At 36.4% G+C, this 14,676-nt stretch overlaps 1 protein-coding gene across 5 annotated transcripts in view; it reads right to left on the bottom strand.

Moving 5' to 3' along the window:
- The window catches only part of CNTN4 (contactin 4), a 963,126-nt gene that overhangs the window by 708,164 nt on the left and 240,286 nt on the right, over positions 1-14,676 (bottom strand). For all 5 annotated transcript variants that reach the window (XM_047746452.1, XM_047746460.1, XM_047746478.1 and 2 more), the window contains one exon: positions 5,576-5,632. The gene's annotated coding sequence lies outside the window, so the exon portion shown is untranslated. The remainder of the gene's footprint in view (positions 1-5,575; positions 5,633-14,676) is intronic.

The raw sequence follows: 14,676 nt of genomic DNA on the forward strand, positions 1-14,676 counted from the left end.
TCAAGGGTCTGTCAGGGCCAAATAGGTAGCAAATGAAGTGGCATGATAAACTGGAGAGGAAAGGAGGAGGCAGCGGCTGCCCAGGAAAGTCCTCCTGTCATCTAGGAGTGCAAGACTGAGATAGGAAGGTATTCTGATTTCTTCTGAGAGAATCTAGAAATCATCATTATATCTGAAACTGCATTTTCAAGGGTTGGCAACAATTAAAACTTTATCTTTTTGCAATTAAAAGGTAAAAAACAACAAACAAATGTGTGAACCAACATAACTCTGTTTTTTTGTTTTTGTTTTTAAAGATTTTATTTATTTATTTGACAGACAGAGATCACAAGCAGGCAGAGAGAGAGAGAGGAGGAAGCAGGCTCCCTGCGGAGCAGAGAGCCCGATGTGGGGCTCGATCCCAGGACCCTGGGATCGTGACCCGAGCAGAAGGCAGAGGCTTTAACCCACTGAGCCACCCAGGTGCCCCCATAACTCTGTTTTGAAGCTGTTCTTATCCATAGGCTACCACTTTTACAACCTGTGGTGGATGACAAAAGGCTAGGGCACCTGGAGGTAGTGCCAGGGCCTTCCTTAAAGACAACCTAAAAGGGATCGTTACAATTTAAAAGGACCTGACTTCCTCCTGCCTTTCAGTCTTAATTTTGGAAAGGTCCAACAACTTTTTTTTGTTTATTGATGTACAAATGAGATAAATTTTATTAGTTTCAGGTGTACAATGTAATGATTCAACATTTGTGTACATTGCAAAATGTTCACCACATTGAGTCTATTTACCATCTCTCACCAAAGTTACATTTTGTTTGTGATGACAACTTCTAAGATTTACTTTCCTATTCAAATTTACAATTCTATATATATATTTTTTTTATTCATTTGACAGAGAGAGAGAGAGAGATCACAAGTAGGCAGAGAGGCAGGCAGAGAGAGAGGGAAGAAGGCTCACCGCTGAGCAGAGAGCCCGATGTGGGGCTCGATCCCAGGACCCTGAGATCATGACCTGAGCCGAAGGCAGAGACTTAACCCACTGAGCCACCCAGGCGTCCCGCAATTCTATATTATTGGTGACAGTCCCCAAGCTGCATATTAAATCCCCATGTCTAGGTTATTTTATAACTGGAAGGTTGGTGTGTGTGTGTATATATATATATATATATATATATATAATATATGCATATATATATAATATATATATGTATATACATATATATATTTTTTAAGATTTCTCCACTCATTTTTAGAGAAAGAGAGAGAAAGCATGTACATGAGTGAGCATGGGAGGGGTAGAGAAAGAGGGTGAGAATCTCTAGCAGACTCCCCACTGAGTATGGGCCAGAGGTGGGGGGGGGGGCCCACAGGGCTTAATCTCAAGACCCTGAGATCGTGACCTGAGCCGAAACCAAGAGTCAGACGTTCAACAGAGCCACCCAGATGCTCCTATAACTGGAAACTTGTAATTCTTGATCTTTTTTACCTAGCTGGCCTTCCCTCAAGCCTCCCGTCCTTCTGGCAACCAACTTATTCTCTGTATATATGAGTTTGGTTTGGGTTTATTCGTTTTTTTGTTTGTTTGTTTTTTATTCCAGCTATAAGCGAAATCATGCAGTATTTGTCTTTCTTTTTCTGACTTACTTCACTTAGAATAATACCCTCTAGGTCCATACATGATGCCACAAATGGCAAAATTTCATTCTTTTTTATACCTGTGTAGAATTACAATTGTTTGTGTGTATACATATATACATATATAAACATATATGCCACATATCTTTTTATATTTTTAATTTATTTCTTTGACAGAGAAGATCATGAGCAGGGGGAGCAGCAGGAGGAGAGGGAGAAGCAGGTTCCCCGCTGAGCAGGGAGCCTGATGCAGGACTTGATCTTAGGACTCCGGGATCATGACTAGAGCTGAAGGCAGGTGTTTAACCGACTGAGCCACCCAGGTGTCCCTCACCTTGAATTTAAAAAAAAAAAAATTTTTAAATATGCTATTTTTTTCCTCTTGCTTTTCTTCATTCTATTCCTTCTTTCAGAAATATATTGTTTTCCTCAACCTGTACCCTTCTCACATCTTTCTTCAACTCTATGCAGCTAACTAAAAATTTAATGTTTGAGGAAGGCTTCTGTGGTTTTTCTTCTCTGGGTTAAGTTTTCCTCCAGGGCCAGTATCAATGTGGACAACATGAAAATCACATGGTACAGTAACTGCTTGTTTGATTAGCATACTTTCTTCTTATAGACCCTACTAAGCCAGTGATGATGCTTCTTTTCTACATCATCGTATTCAGTTGTCAGTAATTATCCATGAAAAGAATGGAGCATATAATGACATCTTTTGTGTTCCAATTCCACTGTTTTTAAGTTTAAGGTGTTGAAATCATACTCTGTGACAAAACGCTGAGAGCTTTGCCCTTAAGAGTAGAATCAAGGCATGAATGCAAACTCTTACTACTGAACTCCAGCATAGTATTGGAAGTCCTAGCCAGAACAATTAGACAAGAAAAAGAAATGAAAGACATTTAATTGGAAAGGAAGACATGAAATTATCACTATTTACAGATGACATGATTTTATATGCAGAAAACCATAAAGAGTCCACCTAAAAACTGTGAGAACTAATAAATGAATTTAGCAAGGTTGCAAGATACAAAATCAGTATTAAAAAAGTTTATTGCACTTTTATACACTAACAATGAACTATCAAAGAGAAGTTAACAGTCCCCTTTGCAACTGCATCAAAAAGAATAAAATGCCAAAAAATAATAAAATGCCTAGAAATAAATTAATCACAGAGAAGAAGGACTTATATACTGAAAACAAGAAGAATTAATATTCTTAAAATGTCTATCCCTCCTGGAGAAATCTACATATTCAGTGCAATTCTTATCAAAATTCCAATGGCATTTTTCTCAGAAATAGAACAAAAATGATTAAAAATTGTATGAAATCACAGAAGGTCCTAAATAGCCGAAGCTCTCCAGAGGAAAAAAAAGAACAAAGCTGGAGGCATCACACTCCCTCATTTCTTACAGTACTTCAAAGTTACAGTAATCAAGACACTTTGGCATTGGCATAAAAACAGACAGATCAGTGGAACAGAAAAGAGGGCCCAGAAATAAGCCCCCATGCATATATGGTCAATCTATGACAAAGGAGGCAAGGAAGGAGAGTCTTTCTAATAAATAGTGTTGTGAAGACTGAGCAACCACATACAAAAGAGTGAAACTAAAGTACTATCCTCCATCAAATACAAAAATTAACTCAAATGGATTAGAGACTTGAATTTAAGACCAGAAACCATAGAACTCCTAGAATAAAACATAGGTGATAATCTCCTTGACATTGTTCTTAGCAACATCCTTTTGAATCTTACTCCAGAAGCAACAGTAACACAATCAAAAATAAACAACTGGGACTACATCAAACTAAAAACTTCAGTCAGTGAAAGAAACAACTATGAAAATAAGAAAGTAACTTACATTTGTATCTCATACATCTGACAAGAGCTAATTTCTAAAACATAAAAATCTTATATAATATCATGTATAAAAAATAACTCAGTTAAAATACAGGCAGAGGATCTGAATAGACATTTTTTCCCAAAGAGGACTTACAGATGGCCAACAAGCCCATGAAAAGGTGCTTCAGCATCACTTGTCATCAGGGAAATGCACATCAAAACCACAATGAGGTACCACTTCACACTTCTCAGAAGGGTTAAAAATCAAAAAGACAAAAAATAGAAAGCATTGACAAGGATGTAGAGAAAAGGGAAGTCTCATGCACTGGTGATGGGAGTGTAAATTGGTGTAGTCACTGTGAAAAACAGTGTATAGGTTTCTCAAAAAATTAAAAAACTACCATAAGATCCAGTAATTTTACTTCTGCGTATTTATTTTAAAAAAGAGATACTAATGTGGGAAGATATATGCACTCTTATGTTGACTGCAGCATTATTTACATTAGTCAAGATAGGCAAATAACCTAAGTAGCCACTGATGGATGAATGGATAAAAAAATGTGGTCTGAGGTGCCTGGGTGACCCTATATACACTAACACACCCAGTCAAGAATGGGTTCCACATCAGATGACCCAAATAGTTTATGTAATAGATTCAATGAGAAATAATTAATATGTACTATTTCTAAGCAATGAATCTGAGAGCAGCTTGTTATAGAGCAATACTTAATTTGTAAAAAATATCTTACTCGATCTTGGCTTACGCAAAACAACTAAGGAATCAAGTGAAATAAATTTTTTTCCTAATTTTTTTTTTATAATTAAGGGTGTTAAAAATAATCTTCCCCTGAGAGCCAAAATTGTGTGCTGATACTTACCCAACGTCATCAATCCTGTACTGAATAACAGAAGTTTTAAATTTTATCTTGCTTGGGAGATATGTTGTCCATCAAGACATAATTATTACAACTTTTAAAATGAGTTGGCACTTTATTTTATGTGTATCAATGGAATGAGATCTTCTCCACCACCATCCCAAGATTGCATTGGATTAGATTGGGCCCTGAATCCAATGTCTGGTATCCTTATTACAAATACAAGTTTGGGGGCACCGGGTGGCTCAGTGGGTTAAAGCCTCTGCCTTCAGCTCAGGTCATGATCTCAGGGTCCTGGGATCGAGCCCCGCATCGGGCTCTCTGCTCAGCGGGGAGCCTGCTTCCTCCTCTCTCTGCCTGCCTCTCTGCCTACTTGTGATTTCTCTCTGTCAAATAAATAAAATCTTTAAAAAAATAAAATTAAAAAAAAATACAAGTTTGGACAGAGGTGCACAGGGAAGAAATCTATGTGAAGACAGAGGGATCTGAATGAAGCCATTACATGCCAACAAAGACCACATACTGTTGTTGCCAACTACCAGAAACTAGAAGACTCAAGGATGGATTCCTCCCTTAGAGCCTTCAGAGAGTAGGACTATGACTTCACTTCCATTTCAGACTTCTAAACTACAGAACTATGACAAAAGTAAACTGCTGTTGTTTTCAGTCACCCAGTTCATGGTACTGTGATAGCAGCCTTAGGAAATAAAAACAGGTATTTCACTTTATTGGATCTGAATATTTTATGAAGGAAAAAATTTGCATATATCATAGATCATGAGTAATACTGCTTGTGTTTTAACCCTAAAAGGCTTCAATTTTAAGACCTGAATATATGTAGGATCTAGTAACTCAATATTTGTGTTGATTTGACTGATAAAATGTCTTTTCCTATAAAATCACTTGGTAAAAGTGCGACAACTTTTACTTCATTCCCAATACTCTTTCCATGATGCCAAATTCAAAAGTTTTTCAATTATCAAATTAATCTGAGCCACAGAACAGCTACCCCAAGTATCTTCTCTAGAGAGACTTGGGAAAGGTCTCAATTTCCTATGGTCAAGTCCTAATTTACTTGATTTCACTATCTTCATTAACTTCAACCTTCAGAAAAACACTAAAAATGATCTCATAGCATCAGTCTGTAAGCAACAGATCTCACTGTTTCCATAAAAACTAAGGATGCTAACCAAAGGTAAAGTGAAATAAAGACAATCTTCCCTTGTGGGACGCTTACCTTTTAGGGCAGTTCTTCGGACCACATACTGTTGGAGGTATTTTATATCAAAGATCCCTAGAATAAAATTAAAAATATACAAATAAATATAATTTTCAAGTATAAAGAAGCTATGGGAAGCTGATACTTTACTATTGGCATTCTAAAATTAAATTAGGAGGAAAAGAAAATTAAATATGGTCAGTATGAATTTCCAGCTTGATAGAATTGCCCAGATTAGGAGCCAGGATGCCAGGTTCCTTTCTCTGCTTTGTTTCCCACTAGCTGTGTGACTTTTGACAAGTCTATTCACCACTCAAGTCTTTCTTTGTTAGTATAATGGCTCTAGGAGACTGTGATATTTTGTGATATTCAGATTCAATAAAAAAGACAATTTCTAAAGAAACTATATTATAAAAGCTTATAAAATAATGAAAAGGTGAACAATGAACTAAAAAATATCTGGTGGTTTTTGCCAGACATATGAATATGGAAAATGAGACTAACAATAACAAAAACAAAACACTCTTTCCATAAATATGGTATTATATCTTCTCTTAAAGCCAACAAGTTAAACTTTAATTGCAAAATAATTCTGTGCCTGAGAGTAATTTCCCCTGAAGCAATACTGTTTCCCTCTAAGGAAAAAAATATATATATAATACTACAGAGAATAAATGCATATATTCATACCTTCATGTTTATGTATATGTATATATCTTGTAACCAAGTTTCTATTGTAGATAACTTTACTTCTGAACAAAATAACTGTCTTATAATTGTTTATAATTTAAAATATTTTATGTAGATCAATATAGATTGGTCACTCAGAAATATCTTTACACAAATCTAATCTAATTTACATTTAAATATAGTACAATTTATTAGGATAGAAATATTGTATTTTCCTGATTAGCCATAAATACATTATCACTTATTAAGTTTACAGTGGCCCCTGCTGGGTATCATAATAATTCATCCATTTTTAAGCACCTAACTACCTTTACTTTCAAGTTAATATCAATAATGTCCAGAAGGTAAGGACCAAATAGGTCTTCTTTATATTGTTAATATATCCAGAAATGTAATTTATCTTTTTTTAATGTCTTTCCTTATATATTCCCCCCAAATAAAGTGCCACATATGATCATGACAAATGAAACATTTCTTATGGAATAGACAAAAATCCCATATTCAAGTTAATAATGAATCACAAATAAATCACCATTTGTTTTATGTTACTGTGGTCAGTCACAGGCTCTATGTATGTGAGTTGGCTACAAAAGTTCAGTATGTACCTCAAAGTGTAACTTTTTGTTACATTAGGGATAGCCATGGATAAGAATGCAAAATTCTATGTATAACTATTGGCATCTCTTGCAACTCTAGCTTACACATCATTAACAACTGCTAAAAAACGATAATAAACCAGAAAAAAACAAAAACCACAGCTATGACCAAGGGTTCATTCTTTCTTTTCAAGTATTACTAAAACTTGACACACACACACATATATATACATGTGTACAAAAAATATTCTTCATAGAATGCAAGTAGATATCATACTTGTGCAGTGAATGATATAGATTTGAAATGAAAACTTAGGTTTCAATTTTATTTATTAGATAATAATCATGTTCCTCTTTTTTAAAAGCACAAGTTTGGAACAGAGAGCTGCCCAAGATGGGATAATGGCTCAATTATTTACTTGCCATGTAATCTTGAGCAATTCATTAACTAACATAAGCCTCAATTTCCCCTGTAAAGTGGGGACAACAGCATTATTCAGCCTCAAAGAACAACCGAAAATTAAATGACATAATGCAATTTAGGTATTCAATCTTCTACCTGGTATATGGCACACCAGTAGTAACATTATAATAACAGTGGTGAAAGATTCTTATCATAAATAGTTTCATGAAGAAGGATTATACATAAAAAAAGGTAAAGTCAGCACTGAAAAGCAATACATCCTACCAAATATTTTCCCATTGTCTAAAATATTTAGCATTAGGGGCGCCTGGGTGATTCAGTCAGTTAAGAATCTGCCTTAGGTTCAGGTCATGATCTTGGGGTCCTGGGATGGAGGCCCAGTTAGGGCTCCTTGCTCAGCAGGGAGTCAGCTTCTCCTTCTCCTCTGCCCCTCTGAGTTCCTGCTCTCTTGTGGGGGCACACACTCTCTCTCTCAAGTAAATAAATAATCTTTTAAAAATTTTTTTAAAAAGTAAAATATTTAGCATTAAATTCATCCCTTTGATTTTTGGAATTGCTCCCAGAGGGAACACTGGCCAAAAGAAATTACCTGTGAGATGGGTTAACATCAAGAATACATTTATCTGATTTGTTAGCTGTCACAGAGCAAAGAACAACACCCAAAAGGATGGAAGGCAGGTTGGAAGGGTTGGAAAAGTAAGCAGGAATATCCGGGACTGATTCCAAGAAGGTCTCTGAATCAACATTTGCACCTTAAAAATTTTAGCCCATCCATAGCTCCTGGAAAGGACTGCCCTATGTACTGTGTAATTAAATCTAAGTGGCAACAGTGATTGAACAAGGAGGAATGCTTGACCCACATTAAACCTAATAGGATTCTCTCTCAGAGATTCTAAACTGCACCACTGAGAATTCAAGGCAAGTTCAGGAAGAATTACTGTAAAAGAAACCTGTGTGTTGAGAAATCAGAGAATGAAAAAGACATTCTGGAAAAACTAGGGTTGGGATAACATACATCCTGAATCCTAATCCCCATGAGAAATGAAGTATTAAAAGTAAAAGGGGTGACAAGTAGCCATATCTCCTGCCTTTTCAAGTCCCTCTAGGGTCAGGTTTTACCCAGTTTTCTGTTCTTAGACTGCAATTACTGGCTGACATATGGTTTCAACAGCCCTTCTCTTTATGTGAACTAAGGTACATTTCTAAAACTTGCAACTAAATGATTGTTGATTAAGAAATGAGCCCACTGAAAGCAAGCTTTCTGTGGGTGATATGAAGTCCCAGCTACGTGCCTAAAGGAACTGAGGAAGACATATAGATGAGCAATATAAAGAAACAAGAAAAATCACCCCACAACATTATTTGCAAGAAAATCTACATATACAAATTTTCTTGGCTCATAAATATGATTCATACTCAGCTGTTTCTCACTATTATAGACCAACAGATTTTATATTTATATTCATTTATTTATTCCAAAAATAGTTACTGGGAAAATAAACAGAAAAATATCCCTAACTTCACAGTATTTGCTGACAAATCAAACTACTACTCTACTCAGCCACACCACTCAAACAAACATACATCATCAAAATAAATGTAAAAACATAATAGACTCCTCTATGTATAGTTGTCTGTTTCTCTTTTTGTTGCCTTTTTTTGTGTGTTTTAGATTCTAAATATAAATGAAGTCATATGGTATTTGTCTTTCGTCTGACATATTTCACTTAGTATAATACCTTTTAGGTCTATTAATGTTGCCACAAATGGCTATATTTCATTCTTTATGGCTAAGTAATATTCCGTTGCATATATATACGTGTGTGTGTGTGTATATATATATATACACATACATACATACATACACACACACACATCTTTCCAACCAAACATCTGTTGATGGGCACTTAGATTGGTTCAGAATCTTGGTTACTGTAAATAACGCTGCGATAAACATACGGGCACATAAGTCTTTTCAAATCAGAGTTTTCTTTTTCCTCACAGAAATATTCAGAAGTGGAAATACTGGATCATATGGCACTTTTCTTTTTTGTTTTTTATTTTTTTGAGGAAACTCTATATTGTTTTCCATAGTGGCTGCACCAATTGACATTCCCACTAACAGGGCACAAAGGTTTCCTGTTCTCCACACACTCACCAAAATTTCTCATTTTCTTTAACATTTGTTATTTATTATTATTTATTGTCTTTTTTGATAATAACCATTCTGACTGGTATAAGGTAATATTGGGGTTTTGCTGTTTGCCAAAGGGGGGTAGAGGATTAAGTGAAATAGGTTAAAGGGATTAAAAGGTATAAACTTCCAATTATGAAGTAAATAAATCATGGGGATGAAAAATACTCCTTAGTGAATACAGTCAATAATATCGAAATAACTTTTTATGGGGGCGCCTGGGTGGCTCAGTGGGTTAAAGCCTCTGCCTTCAACTCAGGTCAGGATCTCAGGGTCCTGTGATTGAGCCCTGCATCGGGCTCTCTGCTCAGCAGGGAGCCTGCTTCCTCCTTTCTCTCTCTGGCTGCCTCTCTGCCTACTTGTGATCTCTGTCTGTCAAATAAATAAATAAAATCTTTAAAAAAATAACATTTTGTGATAACAGGATTTATGGTGATCATTTTGTAATGTATACAATTATGAAAACATTATGTTATACACCTGAAACTAAATATTACGCATAAACTATATTTCAATTTTTTTAAAAAAATCAGAGTATTATTTTTGAAATAATCCTCTTTACACAATCATAGCTTTTCAGGATTGTAATGAATCTCGTTGTCCTGTTACATTCAACAGGTTTCTAGTATGACAATAATCACAGTGTGCTTACTACCCACTCCATACACAAACACGTATCTTTTCTTGTAGGACTATATGTATTTGTTTTGTCTTATTCTTCAATTTAAAGTTGTAGAGCTTTGTACAATCTAGTCTAAAACAAGTATTCCTTAAATATGTGCTGAGTGAATGAAAGGATCCAAATTAAAAACTAAGTAAGGGACATGTAACTTAAAAATTAATTCTGTATCTGGGATACTAGGGTGGCTTGGTCAGTTAAGTGTCTGCCTTTGGCTCAGGTCATTGGAAGTCCCACATCAGCCTCCTTTGCTCAGTGGGAAGCCTACTTCTCCCTCTGCTTTTCCCTGCTGTTCCCCTTACTTGGGCTCTCTTTCCCTCTGACAAATAAATAAAATCTTTGAAAAAAATAATTCCATTTCTCCCATGTGTTTTCTTGACTGCTCTTAAAAGTAAACTTCTAATGATGCTTAGATAGGTAATGAGAAGTTCTTTTTTTTTTATTAATTTTATTTTTTATAAACATATATTTTTACCCCAGGGGTACAGGTCTGTGAATCACCAGGTTTACACACTTCACAGCACTCACCATAGCAAATACCCTCCCCAGTGTCCATAATCCCACCCCCTTCCCAACCCCCCTCCCCCCATCAACCCTCAGTTTGTTTTGTGAGATTAAGAATCACTTATGGTTTGCCTCCCTCCCAATTCCATCTTGTTTCATTTACTCTTCTCCTACCCCCTTAACCCCCCATGTTGCATCTCCTCTCCCTCCTATCAGGGAGATCATATGATAGTTGTCTTTCTCCGATTGACTTATTTCGCTAAGCATGATACCCTCTAGTTCCATCCACGTCATCGCAAATGGCAAGATTTCATTTCTTTTTATGGCTGCATAGTATTCCATTGTGTATATATACCACATCTTCTTTATCCATTCGTCTGTTGATGGACATCTAGGTTCTTTCCATAGTTTGACTATTGTAGACATTGCGGCTATAAACATTCGGGTGCACGTGCCCCTTCGGATCACTACGTTTGTATCTTTAGGGTAAATACCCAGCAGTGCAATTGCTGGGTCATAGGTTAGCTCTATTTTCAACAATTTGAGGAACCTCCATGCTGTTTTCCAGAGTGGTTGCACCAGCTTGCATTCCCACCAACAGTATAGGAGGGTTCCCCTTTCTCCGCATCCTCGCCAGCATCTGTCATTTCCTGACTTGTTCATTTTAGCCATTCTGACTGGTATGAGGTGATATCTCATGGTGGTTTTGATTTGTATTTCCCTGATGCCGAGTGATGTGGAGCACTTTTTCATGTGTCTGTTGGCCATCTGGATGTCTTCTTTGCAGAAATGTCTGTTCATGTCCTCTGCCCATTTCTTGATTGGATTATTTGTTCTTTGGGTGTTGAGTTTGCTAAGTTCTTTATAGATTTTGGACACTAGCCCTTTATCTGATATGTCATTTGCAAATATCTTCTCCCATTCTGTCAGTTGTCTTTGGTTTTGTTAACTGTTTCCTTTGCTGTGCAAAAGCTTTTGATCTTGATAAAATCCCAATAGTTCATTTTTGCCCTTGCTTCCCTTGCTTTTGGCGATGTTCCTAGGAAGATGTTGCTGCGGCTGAGGTCGAAGAGGTTGTTGCCTGTGTTCTCCTCAAGGATTTTGATGGATTCCTTTCTCACATTGAGATCCTTCATCCACTTTGAGTCTATTTTCGTGTGTGGTGTAAGGAAATTATCCAATTTCATTTTTCTGCATGTGGCTGTCCAATTTTCCCAACACCATTTATTGAAGAGGCTGTCTTTTTTCCATTGGACATTCTTTCCTGCTTTGTTGAAGATGAGTTGACCATAGAGTTGAGGGTCATTTCTGAGCTCTCTATTCTGTTCCATTGATCTATGTGTCTGTTTTTGTGCCAGTACCATGCTGTCTTGAGGATGACAGCTTTGTAATAGAGCTTGAAGTCCGGAATTGTGATGCCACCAACTTTGGCTTTCTTTTTCAATATTCCTTTGGCTATTCGAGGTCTTTTCTGGTTCCATATGAATTTTAGGATTATTTGTTCCATTTCTTTGAAAAAAATGGATGGTACTTTGATAGGAATTGCATTAAATGTGTAGATTGCTTTAGGTAGCATAGACATTTTCACAATATTTATTCTTCCAATCCAGGAGCATGGAACATTTTTCCATTTCTTTGTGTCTTCCTCAATTTCTTTCATGAGTACTTTATAGTTTTCTGAGTATAGATTCTTAGTTTCTTTGGTTAGGTTTATTCCTAGGTATCTTATAGTTTTGGGTGCAATTGTAAATGGGATGGACTCCTTAATTTCTCTTTCTTCTGTCTTGTTGTTGGTGTAGAGAAATGCAACTGATTTCTGTGCATGGATTTTATATCCTGACACTTTACTGAATTCCTGTACAAGTTCTAGCAGTTTTGGAGTGGAGTCTTTTGGGTTTTCCACATATAGTATCATATCATCTGCAAAGAGTGATAGTTTGACTTCTTCTTTGCCGATGTGGATGCCTTTAATTTCCTTTTGTTGTCTGATTGCTGAGGCTAGGACTTCTAGTACTATGTTGAATAGCAGTGGTGATAACGGACATCCCTGCCGTGTTCCTGACCTTAGCGGAAAAGCTTTCAGTTTTTCTCCATTGAGAATGATATTTGCGGTGGGTTTTTCATAGATGGCTTTGATAATATTGAGGTATGTGCCGTCTATCCCTACACTTTGAAGAGTTTTGATCAGGAAGGGATGCTGTACTTTGTCAAATGCTTTTTCAGCATCTATGGAGAGTATCATATGGTTCTTGTTCTTTCTTTTATTAATGTGTTGTATCACATTGATTGATTTGCGGATGTTGAACCAGCCTTGCAGCCCTGGAATAAATCCCACTTGGTCGTGGTGAATAATCCTTTTAATGTACTGTTGAATCCTATTGGCTAGTATTTTGGCAAGAATTTTTGCATCTGTGTTCATCAAGGATATTGGTCTGTAGTTCTCTTTTTTGATGGGATCCTTGTCTGGTTTTGGGATCAAGATGATGCTGGCCTCATAAATGAGTTTGGAAGTTTTCCTTCCATTTCTATTTTCTGGAACAGTTTCAGGAGAATAGGAATTAGTTCTTCTTTAAATGTTTGGTAGAATTCCCCCGGGAAGCCATCTGGCCCCGGGCTTTTGTTTGTTTGGAGATTTTTGATGACTGTTTCAATCTCCTTACTGGTTATGGGTCTGTTCAGGCTTTCTATTTCTTCCTGGTTCAGTTGTGGTAGTTTATATGTCTCTAGGAATGCATCCATTTCTTCCAGATTGTCAAATTTGTTGGCGTAGAGTTGCTCATAGTATGTTCTTATAATTGTCTGTATTTCTTTGGTGTTCGTTGTGATCTCTCCTCTTTCATTCATGATTTTATTGATTTGGGTCCTTTCTCTTTTCTTTTTGATAAGTCTGGCCAGGCGTTTATCAATCTTATTAATTCTTTCAAAGAACCAGCTCCTAGTTTCGTTGATTTGTTCTATTGTTTTTTTGGTTTCTATTTCATTGATTTCTGCTCTAATCTTTATGATTTCTCTTCTCCTGCTGGGTTTAGGCTTTCTTTCTTGTTCTTTCTCCAGCTCCTTTAGGTGTAGGGTTAGGTTTTGTACCTGAGACCTTTCTTGTTTCTTGAGAAAGGCTTGTACCGCTATATATTTTCCTCTCAGGACTGCCTTTGTTGTGTCCCACAGATTCTGAACCGTTGTGATTTCATTATCATTTGTTTCCATGAATTTTTTCAATTCTTCTTTAATTTCCTGGTTGACCCATTCATTCTTTAGAAGGATGCTGTTTAGTCTCCATGTATTTGGGTTCTTTCCAAATTTCCTCTTGTGATTGAGTTCTAGCTTCAGAGCATTGTGGTCTGAAAATATGCAGGGAATGATTCCAATCTTTTGATTATGGTTGAGACCTGATTTAGGACCAAGAATGTGATCTATTCTGGAGAATGTTGCAAGTGCACTAGAGAAGAATGTGTATTCTGTTGCTTTGGGATGAAAAGTTCTGAATATATCTGTGATGTCCATCGGGTCCAGTGTGTCATTTAAGGCCTTTATTTCCTTGTTGATCTTTTGCTTGGATGATCTGTCCATTTCAGTGAGGGGAGTGTTAAAGTCCCCTACTATTATTGTATTATTGTCGATATGTTTCTTTGATTTTGTTATTAATTGGTTTATATAGTTGGCTGCTCCCACGTTAGGGGCATAGATATTTAAAATTGTTAGATTCCCTTGTTGGATAGTTCCTTTGAGTATGATATAGTGTCCTTCCTCATCTCTTATTGTAGTCTTTGGCTTAAAATCTAATTGATCTGATATAAGGATTGCCACTCCTGCTTTCTTCTGATGTCCATTAGCATGATAAATTCTTCTCCACCCCCTCACTTTAAACCTGGAGGTGTCTTCGAGTTTAAGATGAGTTTCTTGTAGATAACATATAGATGGGTTTTGTTTTTTTATCCATTCTGATACCCTGTGTCTTTTGATTGGGGCATTTAGCCCATTAACATTCAGGGAAAGTATTGAGAGATATGAATTTAGTGCCATTGTATTGCCTGT

Source organism: Lutra lutra, chromosome 1, assembly GCF_902655055.1.
Source record: "Lutra lutra chromosome 1, mLutLut1.2, whole genome shotgun sequence".
Classification (NCBI taxonomy): Eukaryota; Metazoa; Chordata; class Mammalia; order Carnivora; family Mustelidae; genus Lutra; species Lutra lutra.